The sequence below is a fragment of the Electrophorus electricus genome, chromosome 3 (genome assembly GCF_041902795.1).
Source record: "Electrophorus electricus isolate QZ-2024a chromosome 3, ASM4190279v1, whole genome shotgun sequence".
NCBI classification, from domain to species: Eukaryota; Metazoa; Chordata; class Actinopteri; order Gymnotiformes; family Gymnotidae; genus Electrophorus; species Electrophorus electricus.
In genome coordinates, this window is record NC_137499.1 from 33,617,294 (window position 1) to 33,637,796 (window position 20,503).

Genomic DNA, 20,503 nt, shown 5'->3' on the forward strand with positions numbered 1-20,503 from the left:
CTGAAACAGTTTGGTTTGACAGTAGTTGATGTGATAATCTCCAAGATATGAGGGGATAATGATGAACATGCAATGATTTTATTGAACATTGTAGTTGGTTGATATAACAGTGAATTAAATTAGAATTAAGTTATAAATGTGTGTGTGATTGGCAAGAGTAATGGAAAAAATGACATTGTTTTGTAGTCAGTCCTTAGCTAAATAAAGGTGCATTTTATATTAGTTGGTTTTCCATTAGTTGGTTACTGTCAATTTGCACTTAAATATTAACATGAAACTTTGTCAGATTATTATATATATTGAGTAATCCTATCAGTAGGATCAGTAGCTATTATCAGTTTATATATATATATATATATATATATATATATATATATATATATATATATATATATATAAAGAACATTTTGGGATGAACTCATCACTGTGGGATTATAGGCTACAGAGTTACATGGCAATATTGTATGACAGTGGTTTTTATTTTAGCCTTTTTTGCTATGCACAGGCACACAGCACTTCCATAATTCTTCTTCCTGTATAATACAGTAAATGGTAAATTAAAATACACTGTAAAACATTGCCACATGCTAAGACCCTGGAAACAATGTTTGATTTTTACAGGTATAGACAATGCAAATTTTGACAGTGGCTAAAATTTTCCAGGAAACCAGCGCTACTTTTCAAGCACTTTGCAATGGGAGCTGTGGATGTGTGTCCCGAATGGCTAGCAGTTCCATTTCATACATAACACAACTAGGCTACTGTGAAGTCTGACTTCAATCACACTTTCTGACATTTAGCCTAATGAGACCAAACAACTTCTTTTATTTCAAAATTTTACATGAAACACTGCATTTCATGTTTACACAAAGCATCCACAAATAAAAGGTACATATTCTCACAAAGTCAAAATGAGTAATTTAAAATAAATTATGTTTACCACTTTCATTAAAACATACCACCTATTACATACACTTTCACCAAAGTGTTGTCTTGACAATAGAAAAGGAAACTGCCCCAAGCTACTCATTTTGAGCAATCAAACACCATTCCTCAAGACATGAAGAAGACATGCATCAAGAGTCTTCTCCATCCTGGCATCCACGTGGAGGAATGGATTTCCCATGGCTGTCCATACAGTTGAGATTCCGCCTGTCCTCAAAGAATGACGTGAAGATAATCCTCTTCATTGAGTCACCCCAGCCAGGGCTTTAGCCTGATAGCAGTCTTAACATTAACAATGTATCTGATAGATTGCTTGTGTATGTCACTCTGGACAAGGGCATTTGCTTAATGATGTAAATGTGAATGTTGTCAAGAAACATCAACACATATTCTTATACCCATATTACAAGCATTACTGTGTTTAAGAATATACTGTTTAAAATAAATTAGTTCTGTATGAAAAGCTCTCATGCTGCCGACCTCCTCCTCCTCCTTACAAGCTTGTTTAGTTCACCTAGTGGTGAAATAATCATGAGTCATCATGGGTAAAACAGCTGCCACACATCATTGTCACATGATGAAGATGCTTTGGTAATGAAAACAATTTTTAAAAGCATTAATGATGTGTCCCAACATAGGCAGCTATGTTATGGTCTGTAGATCAAATGTAGGAACAGATGTAAGCATCAATTTGAATATAAAATACTATACTTTTGACTGAATTAGTTTTTGTCAATTTCCTGATTGACATGCAATTGTATGCTCTCATCACATATCAGATTGTTAACTGACTGTTAGGTCCCTGCAAAGCACTTGTAGACTATTTATTACGAAAGTACTATAAAAATAAAGTTTATCATTGTTATTTTTAAGACATTTATGCAAGTGGTTGTTGTTAAAATGTCTTGGCCACATTGGTTTACCATACTACTGCTGCCAGTCATGTCTGGTCACCAAGCCATCAGTAAAATCTCAACTGAAACCTACCTGGTTTGGTGGTGGTGGTATAAAATATGGGTGAATCCTAAAACATCAGCAGTTGTCAATCTGCTTAACCAAAAAGAAATGGGCACACAGATACATAAATGCATATATTATTATCTTTAATTACCTCTGCAGCTTTATTTCATGAGATCTGCACAAGAGTTTAGTTTCCAATGTAGCTCACATAAACATCGTTTCTATTTGCTGTTTCCATTTTTTATTAAGCCTATATATATATATATATATATATATATATATATATATATATATATATATATATATATATATATATATATCACCATTTAGTGTTAAGGCAATCAGCCAGTTTAAGGAAGGTTTTGTCTGCAAAAACCTCTGGGATGTTGTGGAGAACTAGTGTAGGCTCTTCCTCCATATTTTCACCAATCAGCAAAAGACATTCAAGCCCTTTACCGCAGTGCTCAATGTGCTGTAGCACAGTATTAAGCCACATATAGTAATGAATGGTAGAGACTATCTACTGCTGGGAGTGCCTCTTAAGTCAGTACTGCTGTCAACAAAAGCTGCCCAAGTCACGAATGTGCTAGAGTGTGCAGAAGGGACTTTAATATATGAACAGCATCTGTGTATCAGTCCAATAAAATGCAGTTACTGGGGTTTGATCATGAGCTTCTATCTGAGAGTATACTTTTATGTAGTTTAAACAAAGTTTTACAATATCTTTATGTTAACATATAAATATTTGACATATTGTCTGGTAAATATTTTGTGTGTTAATGCAAAAATAAATTATTTGCTAACATGATGCACAATATTAAAAGTAAGAATTTTTGTTTTTAGAAATTCCACAATGAATAAACTATAAAACAGGTGAGTACATGCTATTTCATATTTAAAAAGTAAAAAGCAGTTGTACAAGTCTATCCTTTACTGCATGCATATGTGGGGTGGAAGTATGTTATATTTTCTACATAAAATTGTGGGTGGTAACAGAGTATAGCCCCTTTCCCTTTCAATAATAATAATTTTCTAGTAATCATTAAATTTATTACAAATTACTATAATTTAGATAGTTTAACATTGTTTATGGTTAATTTTATTAATCTAGCAACAAAGCATCAAATTTAAGAAGAACACATTCATTGGAATGTTATAGTGCATAATCAAGGTGACTACCATTTTAAAGGTGCCTCTGATGTCTCTAGGCAACTAAACTAGTTAGATTCTGAGTTATGTCTTGTTGATTAACTATAAACTAGATCTTTCTGTTGCAATACATGGCAGAACAGTTTTCTGTTCAAGCCTAATAGGACTTTATTGTTAGTTAAGTGGTTACAAATAGGTTTTTCCGAAGTAACACTATGTCTGACATTAAGTACACTAAGAATCAAACTAAATGAAAAACAGCAGTGCCTAGTGCTAGGTACCCTGGGCCTAGAGCTAGGTACCCTGGGCCTAGTGTTAGGTACACAATGCCTAGTGTTTGGTACTTTGGACCTAGTGCTAGTCACTCAGGTCCTAGTGCTAAGTACCTAGTGCCTAGTGCTCGGTACCCTGGACCTAGTGCTAGTCACCAAAGTTCCAGTGCTAGGCATCAAACACCTAGTGCTAGGTACCCTGGATCTAGTGCTAAGTACTCAGTGCCTAGTGCTCGGAACACTGGTCCTAGTGCTAGGTACCCTGGTCCTAGTGCAAGGTATCTTGGTCCTAGTGCTAAGTACCCAGCACAGTACAGTGATGATTCCTAAGACAGACCTGATCCGGCAATTTTCTCTCTTTTTGCCTGACATCCAGCACTTTAGTATCTGTCATACATCAACACTCTCATTTATGGTGGCAGACATCTTTAGTGTGGACTTTACTATTGCATGTTTACCAGCTGTTTTGAGTGATTATATACTCAAACATGCATCAAAAACTATATAGACTACATCAGGTGTTATTTATAACTGAATTTTTCAAACGATTAAAATATCTTAAATTCTATGGTGTGCTGATGTGCTGGTGTGCTTTTGTGGTTAGTCATGAGTGGTAAAAGGTAGGAAACCTCTCTGCTAGAGAATTTAGTGAGAACCCAGATGGGTGCAGTTGTCTACAAGGACAAGTGAACCCAGTAAAATAGCACAGCCAGAGACATAATAAACTGTTTATTGTTGATTTGGCAATAGAGGTGTCTGCACCAGTGATGAGTTGAGGATTCACACAGAAATCCATTTGATGAGGCAGACTTAAATGCTTTTTAAAAAATTATGCCCAATTCATTTTCAGATTATTGAAAATTCAGCTCACCGTTCTTCAATTCTTATTCATTATACCATCAAAGTCTTTTTTTCAGTTCCATTTAAATAAAGTCAGATGAATTTATAAACAGACCTTAATTCTAATTTAAGGTATTTGGCAATGGGTCTTCATGCTGGTTTTTGGTGATCTAAACCAACAGTTTGGTTTATATTTTTGCAGAAATGTATCATGATTTCTTTTTGTTTGTTGGTTTTGTAAAATGACATGAACAGCTGTTTTAATCATTCAGTAGATGTTGATTGAGTTATATGTTTTAGGTGTTGCATGTTTTCTGAGTCATAGAGCAAAGAATGTCATCACTCCATCCATATCACTGCTGATCCACAACACCATTGTCTCCAATCCCACAGAAAATTTACCAACACCTGTTACCTTCAAATCCACAAACATTGAGATTAACAAAAACAAATACTTCAAAATCCACAAACAGTGAGGTTACTAAAAGCCATTACCTCCAAATCCAGAGTGAAATTAAACATCTCAAATCCACAGGCAGTGAGGTTACCAAAGCCTGTTACCTCTAAATCCAGAGACAGCGAAATTATTAAAGCCCATTACTTACAAATTCACAAAGAGCGTGATTGCTAAAACCGGTTACCGCCAAACGCTCTGAATAGTGAGGTTACTCAAACGTTACCACTAAACCCACAGATAATGAGATTATTACCATTTTCCAGTGGTGAGGCATTGACCCTACAAATTTGGATATTACACAGGTACACTCGAGTGCTTCAGACCTTTTAGGAATTAACACAACTTCTTTGAGGCACAGTGTTCCCTAGGCAGTGGCGCCACTGTCAGTACCCAACATTGTCAGAACCCCAAACAAGCACTCCCATACAGAGAAGGCAAGCGTGCAGAAAGCCAAGCTAGCGATTGAGAGTGGGCTTTAACAAAACCACACAGCACGAAAGGTGTAATCAGCTACAGTACAAGACAGAAAACTCTCATTTGTTTCCTGACCTGCCTACTCTTCAACCACCCATGGGAACAAAAGTCAGGGGAATTTATAGAATCCTCCGCAGACCACAAGGCACAGTCTCCCTTTGGCTACAAACAACACCTCATGTAATTATTTCTAGGATCACCAATTAAAAAAGGAGAGTGACAGAAGCATAGTGTCGGCTGTTCCCATAGCCCCCTGCTGTTCCCTGTCGGGTCTTTTTTTCTCTCTTCACATCTCAGAGCTGCTGCTATTTATTCTGATGAGTGCTTACCCCCCCACCCCTCCTTAATTAACATGTCGGTTTCCGTTTCGAGGGGAAACAGTGGCAGTCTATCCGCCCTTCTCTGCCCCCTGCACATGAGATCCTGACAGCCAGCTGGCCAGGCAGAGAGTGCGAAGGATGAGTAAAGCACGTGAAAGAGAGTGAGAGAAAAAGAGAGGTGGAAGAGAGAGAGAGGTGAGGGAGAAAGAGAGAGAGGTGAAAGAAACAGAAGTGGAAGAGAGGTGAGAGAGAGGTGGAAGAGAAAGAGAGAGAGGAGGAATAGCGAGAGAGGGATGGAAGAGAAAGGTGAGAGGAGCAGAGAAGAGAGCATGAAGAATATGGAGGTTGACTGCTAGGTGCCTCCGGGTGCACCCACTCAAGCACATTGTGTCAGGGTTTACCTGTCTCAAAGTGACAGTTTATTACCAGTTTACATGTGCTGGAATTCACCTCGCCATCCGCCTCATATCGGTAACATTTGGGGTCATATGACAAATCAGGCCAAACAGGTGTCTAATACACAGGTATCTATATGCAGGTAACGGGTGGGGTCATGTGACAAATCAGGGCAAACATATCTATATACGGGTATCAATAGAGGGCTGTATGAAGCCCAGGATGAATTCTTGGTGAGTGGCATGGGTGTGAGTGACCCTGGATAAAGGATGTATATATATATATATATATATACACACGCCCTTATAATATGTCTCTTGGTTATGTCTACTTTAACCCATGATAAATAAATATCAGATATAGATTTATGTATACTAACACCAATTCGCAATAAAGTTTATTTTCTCCGCTGTGCATGTTTATTAGGCTAAAACATTACTGACACCTTGTGGCCTGGATGTTTCAGATATTCAGTACTAAATCTTACATTTTAAATATGGCTGCCTACATATAGGAGAATTGCTCTGTGGAGCACAAACTGGTTCATTTGACCACTACAAAGCAATTTGATTCCTCATCTCATATGAGCTGCCCTTTATTTATTTTATTGTTTTCCCCCCAATAATTACAAATATTGTTTGCTACTTTCTGGTGGTAAAAATTATTTTATTTAAAAATGTATTACAGTTTTATCTACTTTAAACCTTCACCTATGCATATTTCTGTCATTACTTATAGATAAGTGAGTAAGGGGTAAGGAGATACTGTTACAAGAACCCTTACAGGATGAGCCACTACAGACACTGTGGACCCAAGAGTAGCAGCCAATCAGGCTTCAGCTCCCTTTGCCCACAGCAGCTAATCTCACTCACAAGCCAAATTTACTGCCATGTAAATAAGAGTTGACACCAACATTATTAAAAGCAAATGTGGATGTGGCCTCACAGGGTGGCCAGTGTCCCCTTATGAGGGCAGGGACATGTGTGGAGTGAACTACATATGATGGCAGGGACATGAATGGAGTGAACTACTTATGATGGCAGGGACATGAATGGAGTGAACTACTTATGAGGGCAGGGACATGCGTGAACTTTTCAGAGCCCCGCCTCTTACTTTCCTATCATGCTCCTGCTGCTCAGAGGAATTGTTTGTCAGAGGGGGAAAAGGAATGAGTCAAAGATAAAGACATGAGGCAGCAAGAGACCCTCACTCTCTCTCTCTCCTTTGCTCTCTATCACTCTCAATTGCTGTCTCACTCTTTTACTTTCATCCATGCTCTCACTTTCTTTTACTCTCTTAATCTCTCTCTCTTACTATTTCTTAGTCTCTCTCATCCTCAATGTCTCTCATTCTCTCATCTTAATTAACCATGATCTGAGCAGGCTTCAGAAGAGCTGAATTTATAGTGTCCTAATCAATAACAAGGATCAATTGCCCAGCTGCGTCACTTTCTGGCTCCGCCCCCTGGCCTAACATGCACCAGCCTCCCCCAAGGCATGTGAAGCACCTATAAAACTTCACACAAATGTCGCAAATGCCATCAATTCCCTTAAATGGATATTCAAAGTGGCCAAGTCACAGTTCTTGAATCGCTTCTTAATTAGAAGTGCAGTATCTGAGAGATGGTACAAGTGCATGGAGAAAGAGAAAGAGAGAGAGAGCAAGGAAGAGTGAGAGGGGGCACCCAAGGGAACGAGGGAGAGAGAGAGAGAGAGAGAGAGAGAGAGAGAGAGAGAGAGGGAGGGAGCGAGGGACAGAAAGGATAAGAAGGCTTCACACGTCCCACTTCTCACTCCCCACCGTGATGCTAGTGATGTGGATGGCCGAGGCATTTAGGAGCAGGCTACTCTATTATTAACCACTCAGATCCGATTGCAGCTTTCAAAGTGAGCAAAAGGGCAGGGGTGCAGACAGCAGGCGGGAGCGCGAGTGCCAAGCCTCCACATGCACGCTGAGCAAACTCGCACTGGAGGCAATGAGCGTGGATGAGTTGGTAGCACGTTCATACAAGCACACACACAAAACACACACACACACACACACACACACACACACACATACACACACACACACACACACACACATATAAACACGTACACACAAACTCACACATATACACAAATGCGCACACACACACAAATGCACACACACACACACAAATGCACACATGCACCCATATCCCACAAAAACACCCACACACAGACAAATATATGCACGCATACACACGCTTGGACGTATACACTTGTACACTCACACCCATATTGAAATGTACACATTTGGATTCACTCACATATGTACACAACTAGACAGACATACCCATACACACACAAGCACACCCACGTTGTCGTTTCTGTCATTGGTTATAGGTAAATGGGATAGGAGTGAGGAAATACAGTAACAAAAACCCCTACAGTGCTGAGACACTACAGGCACACATTCCCAAATGCATACATGCACACACATACATACACACACATGCATGTATATGCATTGTCCAAATTCCAAACTGCCAGGTAGCACTTAATAAGTTAAAGAAGCTAAATTCGCTATTGGTGCTTTAAGAGTCTCATCGGCTAATAATATATACACATACACATAATGGATACTGTTTATATTCAGTGTCATACATGTAGTCTCATCCTCCACCTGGACTGCATACCTGCTGTTTTCATTCTCAGTCTCTCTCTGTGTGTCTCCACCTCTGTATCTCCCTCTCTCTCTTATGCCTCCTTACTCTTTCCTACTCATTCTATCTTACTGATAGGAATGTAGCTAGCTGGCACATGCTCAACTCATGCCTAACTTCAGTGGCCATACCCCACCCCCCGCCCCCCAACACACACACATACACACACACATACACACACACACACACACAAACACAAGCTCGTGTTCCGCTGTCACGGAGCAAAGCTGGGCTGTCACTGTAGAGGGCAATGCCTCATTAGGCTCAGTGAGAGTCTGGGCCAGGGCATGTCTCTGCTCTCTCTGCCTATAATTGGATCATCTCTAGCTCCGTGCATTTGGAGGGGTGTTAAGGCTACCAGATAACTCCATTCCATAGGGGGCTCCATTCCATAGGGCTTTCTGAGGATCCCCAGCAGGGAGTGAGAAGGTGTCAAATGAATAGAAAAGAGCCAGATCATGTTGCAGGTGGCTGGTTTAGACTGTCTTTGCATGTGTGTGTGTATGTGTGTGTGTGTGTGTGTGTGGGGGGGGGGGGGGGTAGAACACTGGAATATGGTAGATGCACAAATGAGATCTGAGATGTAAAAAAAAGAAACTGGCAGGAGAAGGCTGGAGAAACTATGGATGGACCACTGTGTTTAAATGCCATTTCTGAATCAGCGAAATGGCCCATTAACCAGCACTATTGCATCATGCACACTGCCCTCACACACACAGTACTGTTATGAACTTGATATGCACCATTGCAATTACCTGTACAACTTAAAACATGCACAGCTGTAAAGCATTTGAAATGCAAACAATAATAGAAACCAGCTAGGGTGACTAAATTCTCACTCCTCCTGAATTCAAGAAAATGCACTTTATGACAGAAGTGTGTGGTGTTCCAGAGAGAGCCTGCATAGAACACTAGCAGTGAACACCTTTGTCATAAGACTGCTTTCATCTCCTTTCATTAGACATTAGCCGCTACTTCTACAGAATTTCTTGGAAGGAAAAGCCTTGAAACGGTCCTTTGTTTGGACACATCTAACTGAACTAACCATGCCCAAAACAGCCAGAGGGCTGCTATCCTTTACAGCTGATTTGGCAATGGTCAATATTTTAACATGAAGATAATTAAAGTATCCAATGTCAGAATCATTTTTAATATAAATATCTATTGACTGACATGTTTGTTTTTTATTTTATATTTGTAGAATAAATGTCTTAATCTTATTATTTTCATCTTAACAAATGTATAACTGGGTATGTCTAAGTAACAATATAGATGTACTCAGGCTCATGATCCCCACCCATGTACATGCCCCTGTTGGAGAAATGGCTGGCTGATCAGAGGTGAGGACCAGGTGTCACAATACCACAGACAAATGCAGAGGACCTACATCTCTGCTACTGTACAAGCACAGTGTTATTATTAGAGTGTTTATGAAGGGTTCATGTCCTACACAAAACACAATACTACATTCCTCTTAATTAGTGATTATATGATGTGCACCAGTGGGATTAGTGACTTTATGCAGTGGCTAACAGAGAGAGAGAGAGAGAGAGAGAGAGAGAGAGAGAGAGAGAGAGAGAGAATGTGGAAGATGAAGGTAAGAAAGGGAAGACAAATGCCTTGAGCAGTCATTGTAACCAAACAGGTCAAGTGGAAGAAAGGAAACATGAGAGAGGGATAAATTATGAACCCAAGTCTGCATTCAGTGCCCAGAGCAAGTGGAGCAAGGGAAGCAGGAGGAGAGAAAAGTAAAGGAACGGAGGGAGAAGAGAAAAAAAGAATTGTTTTTTAAATGGTAACCACAGGCTCCTGGACAGCACTGGACTGTGCTGGGAAAATCAGACACAGCAGGCATGCTAAGGTATGGACTCATCACTGGTGAGCGTTCTCACAATCACTGCAACTCCTTTTCTCTCCCCCACTGACTATCGACACAGCACCTTTGCATCTTTAATAACACCTTTAATAACACCTTTAATAACACCTTTAATAACACCTTTAATAAGCTCCTCTAGCCCAAAACCCCCCTATTGCTTTTTAGGCTTTTTGACATGTTTTCACACACACACACACACACACACACACACACACACACACACACACACACACACACACACACACACACACACACACACACACATCCTCTCTTTCTCCAAAATAAAATCGAGAAACAAGTCTGCCATCCAAACTTCCCCAACTTGAAATTGGCAGTGTGTCTGCTGAGCCAGTGCCACATGGCTGTGATTTCCGAGGGACATTTCAGGAGCAGCCAAGCTCTCGCTGAGGAGCCGTGTCACCTCAGCTTTCCGCTGACATGGCGGCTGCATGTCCGTGGGGACGGAGTGTCAGTACACGGCGCTCTCCCCGGCCGACGTTGCTGAGGGACAGCAAGACAAAGTGTCTGTCGCAGAGGGGCAGGGGCAAGGGCAGGGGCAGTTCCGGAAGTCTGCAGCTGTCCTGGCCAAATACACTTTACTCATTACTGCCGGCAGTGGAAAAGGAGATTGAGTGTGTGTGTGAGAAACGGAGAGAGAAAAGTCTCTGTCCAGTCAATACTGAGACAGTAACAGTGTGATAACTCATACACATGCTGATAACTCGTAAGTGTGTGGGTGTGTGTGTGTGTGTGTGTGGGTGGGTGTGTGTGGGTGGGTGTGTGTGAAGGCTATTTTTAATCAGAATTTCCACTTTCCTCCCTGCCTTCCATCACACACTGGTCAGCAGGCTGTTGGAGAGCAGACCTCAACCTGAGCAGCTACCTCCACCTGCTAGTCTCCTTCTCCGTCACTTTCACCCTTACCTGCCCAGCACTGGGAAAGACGGCAGGCTCCATCTGGTCCTAAAGCCCCCGAACCGTGTGCTGGGAGACTGATAGACATGGGGTGAAGCAAGAGCATAAGAAATGACCTGCATGACTTGATGTAGGCAGACAGATATATCAGCAGCTCTGCCTGACCAACAGAGGCTGCCCTAATCTTTATAATATACAGATTATAATCCATTTCAGTCCATATCCAGTTAATTTTGGCCTTCATTTGCATGTGAATGTTAGAGCCAGGAGAGTTGGAACTGAACTCATGTGCTAAACAGGTACTGAACTCATGTGCTCTAGGACAGGAGGAAAGCACACCCATTTCAGCTCAGTAATGTCCTTCTAGACCAAAACAAACTCAGCTGCCAGTCCATACATGAGAGAGGGCTGTATGATTATGATACTGTTCTCCTGTCTCAGGTCCAGGTGAGCAGTATCGTACATCCTTCTCCCCTCATTTCTCTAGATCCATTTCTTTCCTCGCTTTAAGTCTGCATGTTTATTTCTGTTTGCCTCTTCCTGACATCTCTCATGGGCAGGAGCATTTATTTTCTCTTAATCTGTGTTCTCTCGTATAATTTTCATTTGTCCTCTAATTCTCCACCCCACCCCTCTCCCAGCTCTCCCAATGTTTGCCTGGGGATGCTAATCATTGACACACACAACATCTTTTCTTGCGCATCATCGATCTCTTTATTGAAACATCCCTCATTTGCAGTCCCCTTCCTGTTCAGCTCCTGTCTTGCTTCCCCCTGTCTCTCTTGTTTTGTTTTGTTTTTTTATTCGTTGTTTATTCTGACAGGAGATGCAGTTTGCCAATTTCCCGTCACTCTTCACTTCGACTCTTGGCATTTTGATCCTAATGGAACATGCTGGCATGAACTATTCTGAACAGTTTAGATCACAGTAAAAAAAAAAAAAAAAAACAACAGGAATATTAAGTGTTTAAGAGGGTATTCCAAGCTTTAACAAGAGAATTTTGCTGACTATCAAAAGTCTTTAACCTTCTTGCCACCATCAAAATGGTTAAAAGATCTTGCAATCTCTTCTGATACTGACTTCTGAGCCCAAACATGTAAAACCACTTTCACCATGTCAACCAGTAGTAATCTCCAGCTGATTCAATATAAAGTTATTCATAGATCACATCACTCAGCAAAAGTTATGGGACTAACAAACTGTAACACTTGGGGCTCAGGGTGATGAGACGGATCCATGTGCAATATTAAGGGTATTAAGAGAAAAAGGGGCAAGGCAAAGGCAGGTCCGAGGGGTTAAAAACAGAGTCAAAACCAGTCCAGGAACAGAGTGTCTGGTAAAGGCACAAAAGAGCAAGGCAGCAGGCAAAGTTTCACCACACTTTACAGATATTTCAATATTTCACCCATAGAGGACAAACAAACTGTGAATCTCAGATTTAGGTGAACTAAGATTCTCCTGCTCTGCATTATCTAGCTAGCTGTTCATATCAGAAAGTTGCATTTGAATAGACTTCATTTAACGCCTCAAACAATATGGTACAGATTAGCATTATTGGTAAGACTAACATTAGCTAATAAGTCCAATGTTAACGAACATTACCTCAGCTCTGCAAGTGTCACTATCATATTTTATGGCTTGCCTTTTGATAACAACCCATCTAGGCTGTAACATCACATATGCTTTATGGTTTACCAGCTCTGGTTCTATACTACTTTGAATGGGGGGACCGTGAGTAATAATTTGAAAGGCAGAACTATGTTCAGAGCTTGACTTGAGGAGGGACGTGAGAACTTGTTGTGGGGCAACACTTCCAAAAATATATTCATTTTCACATTAGCAGTTTATAATTTACAGCTAATAAGATTGTTGTAATGAATGCCCGAGTGCCGCAGGGCATGGAGCAGGACGCACAGACTCTCTCGACGAAGTGAAACATTTAATGGCATAAAACATTTAGGACAATAGTGGCGCTCACACATAACAGTAACATCAAACATACACACACCTAATGCTAACGATAGCATAGACACATGCTGTACAAACAACAACAAGGGCTACATGAACATGAACATGAACATGAACATGAACATGAACATGAACATGAACATGAACATTATACGCAGACACTAACCAACAACGAGGGGAGCACTGACAGGGTTTAAATAGCCCAACAAACACTGACGCTTAACCCTGTACAGGTGTGCGCCCTCACAGAGGTGTGGCCACAAACAAGAGTAAACCACCCCCGCCCCTTACGTGACATGTGGAGGGGGGCAGGTCCTGTGACAATTGTAAGTTAAGTGTTATTGGATACAATTCATGTAGCCTATACCATTTATATCCATTTATATTCCATCAGCATTAACAAAAGTGTCTTAATTTGATTAACAGTTAACAGTAAAAGTTATTTCTCCACTCAGTTAGTTGAAGTAACCAGAAAATTCTGTCCAAGGTTTGAATTCTTCTGAATTTTGAATCCATACCACACCTGTGCTTGTAGACAAGAATAGTGGGCTATTTTTAATGTAGCTGTTTCATGTGAAAAATGTATATTTATTAAAATGTTTTGTAAAAGGGCAGACTGATTGGTTAAATCTTTATATGTATTGTTGTGTCTTAATTTTAGCAGCTATAAATTAGTTTAGTTTACTAATGCATTGCTGTTGCTTTGTACAACACTTTTGAGTGTGTTAGTCTAGCTAAGTCTTTTAGTATCAAATTTCTAAGCACTTTTTGTTGGCAAGTCTAGCATGAATTTTGGAGTTACCTTTACTTGATATCAAATTCTGCTTAAAATATTAGGTTATGATTATCGATATGAAAGAAATTCAAATTGAGGTGACTTAAATTTGTAATTGATCTTAAAGTTATACTAACTTAATTATTTTAAGTTGGAGTTGCTTACATTTTTTACAATGTGGTCAGCCTGTAAAATATCCTCAGGGGTGAAGAAAGAAACTAGATAACATGAAAACTCTCTGCTCTATGACCCTCTCTGCTCTCTCTGTTTCCCCAGTGGAAAAAAAAAAAAAAAAGGCTTCAGTTGTCACAGCATCAAACATTCCCCATAGCAATGAAGTTTCTCAAATCCACCAGCAAGTACAAACTGAGTAACATCTTATGTCTGGGGCTAAGTACAACACACACACACACACACACACACACACACACACACACACACACACACACACACACACACACACACACACACACACACACACACACACACACACACACATAAATACATACATATGAGGAGCTTTTTTTTTCTAGGGATGAAAGAGATTTTGTGTCTTGGTCTTTGATTCCTCGGTTGAGGTGCTATACACCAGGACTTGGGGGAGAAGACCAGGCTCGTCTCCTCCATTTCCCAAGCTTATTCCCCTATTCTCTCCAATTCTGTCCGATAGTCCGCAAAATGCCAAATCAGGTGGGGTGAACTGAGAAAAAAAGAGAAAGAAATAGTGAGAGAGGGTGAAAGAGAGAAAAAGAGAGACTGGGCTGTCCCGTCTCTTGTCTCCTGAAATCAATTGTACAAACTTCTCCAAGAGCACCTGTCTTTTGCCTCAAAACGTTCAGACCCAGTAATCAATGTTCCAACGTGTGTGCGTATGTGTATGTACACAATCACAGAGACAGGAGGCAGCAATTGATATGGGGAGGAAGAGCAAATGGGTAGGGAGCAAGGGAGGCAGTGCAGAAGTGGCCAGAGGAGATAAGAAATTCAGCACCTTCGGATATGCCTAAATGTCACCCGCCCGAAGAGTGTCTCTCCCCACGTTGTCAAACATAAAGCCATCTCTCACCTCTAGCCCCCCCCCGTCCCCCCCCCCCCCCCCCCCGTCCTCTTCTTAGGGCCTTGCTTGGCCGTACAGAGGTTTTATCTCTCCGTCAGCCTTCATGACAATGGCACTCAAACCCTATAAAACCATTACATATGACCCAGAGCACTCCCGCCACTTATTAAATACCAAGTCAAGGAACTGTAGTCTAGGGTGGAATACACTGATTATGAAAGCATATACGGTTGTATGCGAGGGGATGGAACATTTGCTTTAGCAGTCATGTATATGTCTACCTTTTAACATGTTTTTCCACTATACATTTTACTATTCTTATTACTTATTGTAGTAAACATTGATATTCCATTAAACCCACTAGGCAATAGCTGATTAAATTTAGTGTCAGATTTTGCAGTGTAAAATACTGAGTCACAGATCTCACACTGAAACTGAAAATAAACGCTAGCCATTGGTGCATTCTGTTGAGCGATCCTATCAGATTTCAACATGAATCCTAATTGGTATGGATCTACATATGAGGCAAATTATTGGCTCTGACATATGCTTGTTAAATCCACTTGTTAAATGCCCTTACTGTCACAAAGTCATTTTCTTTTACTCCTCGGAGTGACATTAAATCAGCACTTCCACTTGGAAAAAACAGCCCCTTATCTTCTCTGAAGCTGTTTATTAGTAATCCGTGGCTGTAGGAAATCTTATCGCACATGCCACTGGCTGGCTGCTAAACGGCCCGCGGTGCTCTCTCTGAAAGGTCAGGGGGCTTCTCTACAGCCGGCAATTTGATCTCCTCCCACCAATTTACTAAACTCGCTCCTCGTTAAGTGGTTTATATCCTAAATGAGCTGCCCATGCATCACTGCTTATCTCCTCTGTCTCTCTCAGTTCATCTTTCTCTAGCTTTCAGTCTTTTTTCAGTGTATATTTTCTCACCACCTCAAATTTAGGATATGGGTGCATACTGCACCTTTAATTACCACGGGGGTTTTAAGACATTTAAAATACTTAATTATTCAAAAAATAATTTAAAAACAGTTTATTAGGGAGCATTAAAAATTGCTAAAAATCTACTAGTAACTTCCTGAAGAGAGTGTTGATCTGACCAAGTGTTACAACCCAAGTCACCACTTCTTGTTCTGCCAGAAAAGAAAACAGTTAGCCAGTGGGGCTGCTTGATGCAATACTGTTAGCTAACTAGATTGCTAGCATTGCTAGCTAATTAGTAGTATTACCATGGACATTTGCAAATTAATTCATAAAGAGCCCAAATCAAACACATGGAATCATGTCAGCCCAAATTCCGAGCCTGTGAGAGCTGGTACCAATCAACCAAAGGTGCTGCTCTCCACACAGACCAGCAGCAGGCAGTCAAAGGTCATACCCGGCGGCAACAATAGGTCAGTGGAGATTTGCCTTCCATGCTGCGTCTAAGGATTGACCATTCAAGAATGAGGGCTATCAATCATTTTAAGCCTGTCAGAACAGTTAGAAACCATTTTGAGTGCTCACAAAAATTAGACCTAAGTAGACGTAATGGAACCATTATGTTTTCACAAGGACTGATTTTGGTAATTAGTAGCGTGATTTAGACCAGTCTAAAGGATTTGGCTGACAATAAAGATTTTTGGTCATGTTTGGTCATTCGGAAAAAACGACAGATGGTTCATCCACAGGCAGCGAAACTTCGATGCAAGATAACACTGATCAGCTTGCTCAGAACTGGCTTTATGCACTATCGATAATGGATGTTAATGAATTCTTCATCTCTAATGAACTGCTGTGCTGAGAGCCATTGACTCAGCTGAGGGAGAGGAAGCTGTGGACTTTTGTGTCATTACTCGAACACACACTAAGAAAAACAAACAAACAAACAAACAGAACCAGAACCAGACCATGTAATAAAAAAAAAGTAGAAGATGTTCTGTATATGCCCCACATCTTTTAAAAATAAAGTTATAGAACATGATTATTTTCACATTTACCTAAAGCAACTTATAACTTCAAGCAAACACATCCTGACCTACTAAGTGACAACAGGAGTGGTAGGACTTGAACTGGCAAACTTCTCATTACGAGGCACATACCTTAACCAATGAGCTACCACTGCCTTTGGAGCCTTGTGGAAGAAATAGTTTATGGAAGAAATAGTTAAAGTCATAGCTTGTATTTCAGATCGATGGAAGTACAGGAACTTACAGGCTGTTACATTCATGAGTATGATACAAGAAACAATGAGCACTATCCAATGCCTCTTGCAAACTTAGTTTCTGAAGAGATTTCAAAAGCTGGATTAAGTATAAACAAAATTATAGGTCAGTATTATGACCTGGCAAGTGTTATGTCGGTAAGACAACAGGGCATGCAAAATGTTTTCAAGACAAATGGAACCAAGAGGTGCCAGGTTTGCTCCAACCACCTATTACGTCCAGAGAATGCACCTAAAGAGCTTTTTGTTTGATTTGCAGTCCATTCTTTATGAGAAAATCTACTACAGCCATGCAGTATACCAGAAAAACTGAAACAAATTCATCAGAAGTAACCGTGAAAACTGAATCAGCCAGATTATTTACACCAGATATAGAACAAGGCTTTGAAGGCTTCACATGTGCTGCCAGTGTGATTCCCAAAGTCTTGGGCTAAAGGACAGCCCCTCCTCAAACAAGTCACTGGAAGCTGTACAAAACTGATGCAATCGCAGTTGGTCAGTGTATTCAAAATGACCCTGGTAGCATTCGACATCTGCAATCTGATTCTGAATTTGAAAAACATGGACAAACTCCAAAGCCACAGATGCAGCCCCACTGAAAGAAAAGCGGGTGGTTTGCAGCTTTCCGTGATGGTTCACATTTCAGAGGACACACAGTCAGCACAAACAGAATGTTGAATGGAAGAGTACAAGCCTATGTTATTTACCACTATGAATTCTGCACTTTGAAATATGGCTGCGCATTCCAGCAAACATGATACCTTGAAGTCCTTTGGTCAGGATTGTCAATAATTTCTGGGTGTTGAAGAAGTTAAACTATTACTAGATCAAGTGGAGACAGATACGCTCAATCTTCAGTGGCACTGAACTGACCACATTCACACACGCTGGCATCCAGGCCTGCGACAGACCTGTATGAAGAGGTGCTTTATGAACTCACCCATGTTTAAATGATGCCAAAAAGAAAAGCCCAGCTGGTTCAGTTGGCCTTCATAAGAGATCTACCCATAAATGTCAAGGGGAAAGGAGAACTTTATTGGCTAAGGTGAAGCTAGAATTAATTTTCCATAGCTGCTTTATAACTATTTGGAATTACTGCAATGTCTTGTTTAACAATGTTCTTAAGTAGTCAAAACTGTTTTCTGTTTTGGTGTGTTTACACTTTTGTTGCATTGACCTGGCAAGTAGATTGCATGATATGAATTTTTTATTTTTTTTCCAATATAGTTATCTAGCTTCATAAGGGTCGACAACATGAAATAAGTGCTGGATTCACTGTTGCAGTTGGTTAGAAGTGGCACTACTGATGCAGGCAACCTGTTTTAAACCCTGCTTGTCATTATCTTAATTTTAGCATATAACATTAATCAATGGTATGGATACACACTAGCACAGGCTGCATTTGACTTGAAATGTTTTCTGCTAAAAATTTCCGATGTCCCTTCAGAGGTTGTTTCTATGCTCTGTATATTTGCCTTGAAACACCGGACTCAGCTCATAAAGGTTCTGATGATCACTTTATTAGATGAAGCAGGTGTTGGATCAGGGGTATTAGAGATAACTGAGCTTCTCAAACCCTTGCCCCAGAACTTCAGTTCATGGCTCCTTCATTAATGCACTATCATAGAATTTGGTAGAGGAGCAGGATTCTGGAGCACAGAGATGGTGGACCAAATAGTGGACCAAAGTTAGAGAACAGAAAGTAAACTCCAAAAGCTAGTGAAAGAGATAGATAAAAATGGAAAGAGAGAGTGAGATAGAGTTGGATACAGAGAGTGGTCGGTATAATAGGGCTCTGTCTCTTGTGTTTTTAAATGCAGGATTTGGCCTTCATGCCTTTCAGTGGCATTCTTCAGGAAAGCGGATTTGGCCCACTGTGACGCCCATTATCCCAGGTCCCTGGCAGTAATCCGTTGTGCTCGCCCCCTTAATAGGGCCTGGAGCTGCTCGGGTTATGGGGTCTGCCGTCAGATACTGCAGGGATTAGGGGTGCAGAACCCGCCACTGAGACCCTGAACTGATCAGACGCTGCAGCAGCCCCCACCCTACAAACCAACTACCCCGTGGGAGTGGCGGCGCTATATACATTTTGAGCTCGCAGTGAAGTCATGCAGCACAGGCAAAGGGATGAGTTCGAACAGAGGAGCACTAACACTGATGAGTTGTGTGATGGATGGTTCTGTCAGATCTCTCTTTTTTAGTGTACAGTGTCAGTTGTTAAGCTCCTACTTTTGGCTTTTCCTTTCTCTCACTGTTTTCTTTGTCTTCTCCACTCCTCTTTCTTTTACTTTTTCAGTCTTTCTTTCTTTTTTCTCATGATTCGCTTACCTCAAGCTTACTGCTACATTTTTATTTTGCTGTTTTGCATGAGAGTGTATGTGTGTCCATACACTTTCTTAAAACTTTCTTAAAACTCTCTTCTTCTTTGAAGAACCTTTCATCATGAGGCACTCTTATTCAGACAGGCAGGGAAAGAATGCAAGGAAGTGATGAGAGCTCCTGCTCCACAGGACTGAGGACTCTGGGCATTTTGCCAGTCTATGGCACTACTCAGTAAATACAAACACACACACACACACACACACACACACACACACTCACACATTGAGAAGCACAAGGACACTGTAGCTTAGGGAGAAAAAAAAGAAAATGTGAGAGAGTGTGTGTAGAGAAAGAAATAGAAGATAAGAGGGTAAATTTAAAAAACAAAACACTATACAGTCAATGCCAAATTATGTACATGACTCAATGCCAAATTCACAATTTAATTTTTCAGTGTCTCATCAATAAAAGCTAAGGTAGAAATCCAATAACAATTTATTTCCAGAAGCCATCAGTGAACACACACGTGTACACACACACACACACACACACACACACACACACACACACACACACACACACACACACACACACACACACACACACACATACATACACACACACACAAACACACACACACACACACACAGAGTCCCTTCACTGGTTCTCTGTAAATCCTAATAATGATGCTCTGGAGGAAGAACAGCTGAGTTTGATTAATCACCTCCCAGCTATTTCAACTGCAAAACAAACACCTTATACAGTAGATATGGAGGGACAGATAATGATGTTAACTAGCAAATGTCTCACATACACAGCCACACACACACGCACACACACTTCCACATCACAGCAGTCCAGGGAGGGCATCCCATCCAGGCA

General features: G+C 40.7%; 1 long non-coding RNA gene across 1 annotated transcript; it reads right to left on the bottom strand.

Annotated features, from left to right (window-relative positions):
- Positions 1–576: 576 nt before the first annotated feature.
- On the bottom strand, positions 577–8,554 carry LOC145653787 (uncharacterized). Its single transcript, XR_014119986.1, has 3 exons — positions 8,473–8,554; positions 1,933–1,992; positions 577–1,216 (listed from the first exon to the last, which is right to left on the bottom strand). It is a non-coding gene; the product is annotated as an uncharacterized LOC145653787 (long non-coding RNA).
- Between the last annotated feature and the right edge of the window lie 11,949 nt (positions 8,555–20,503).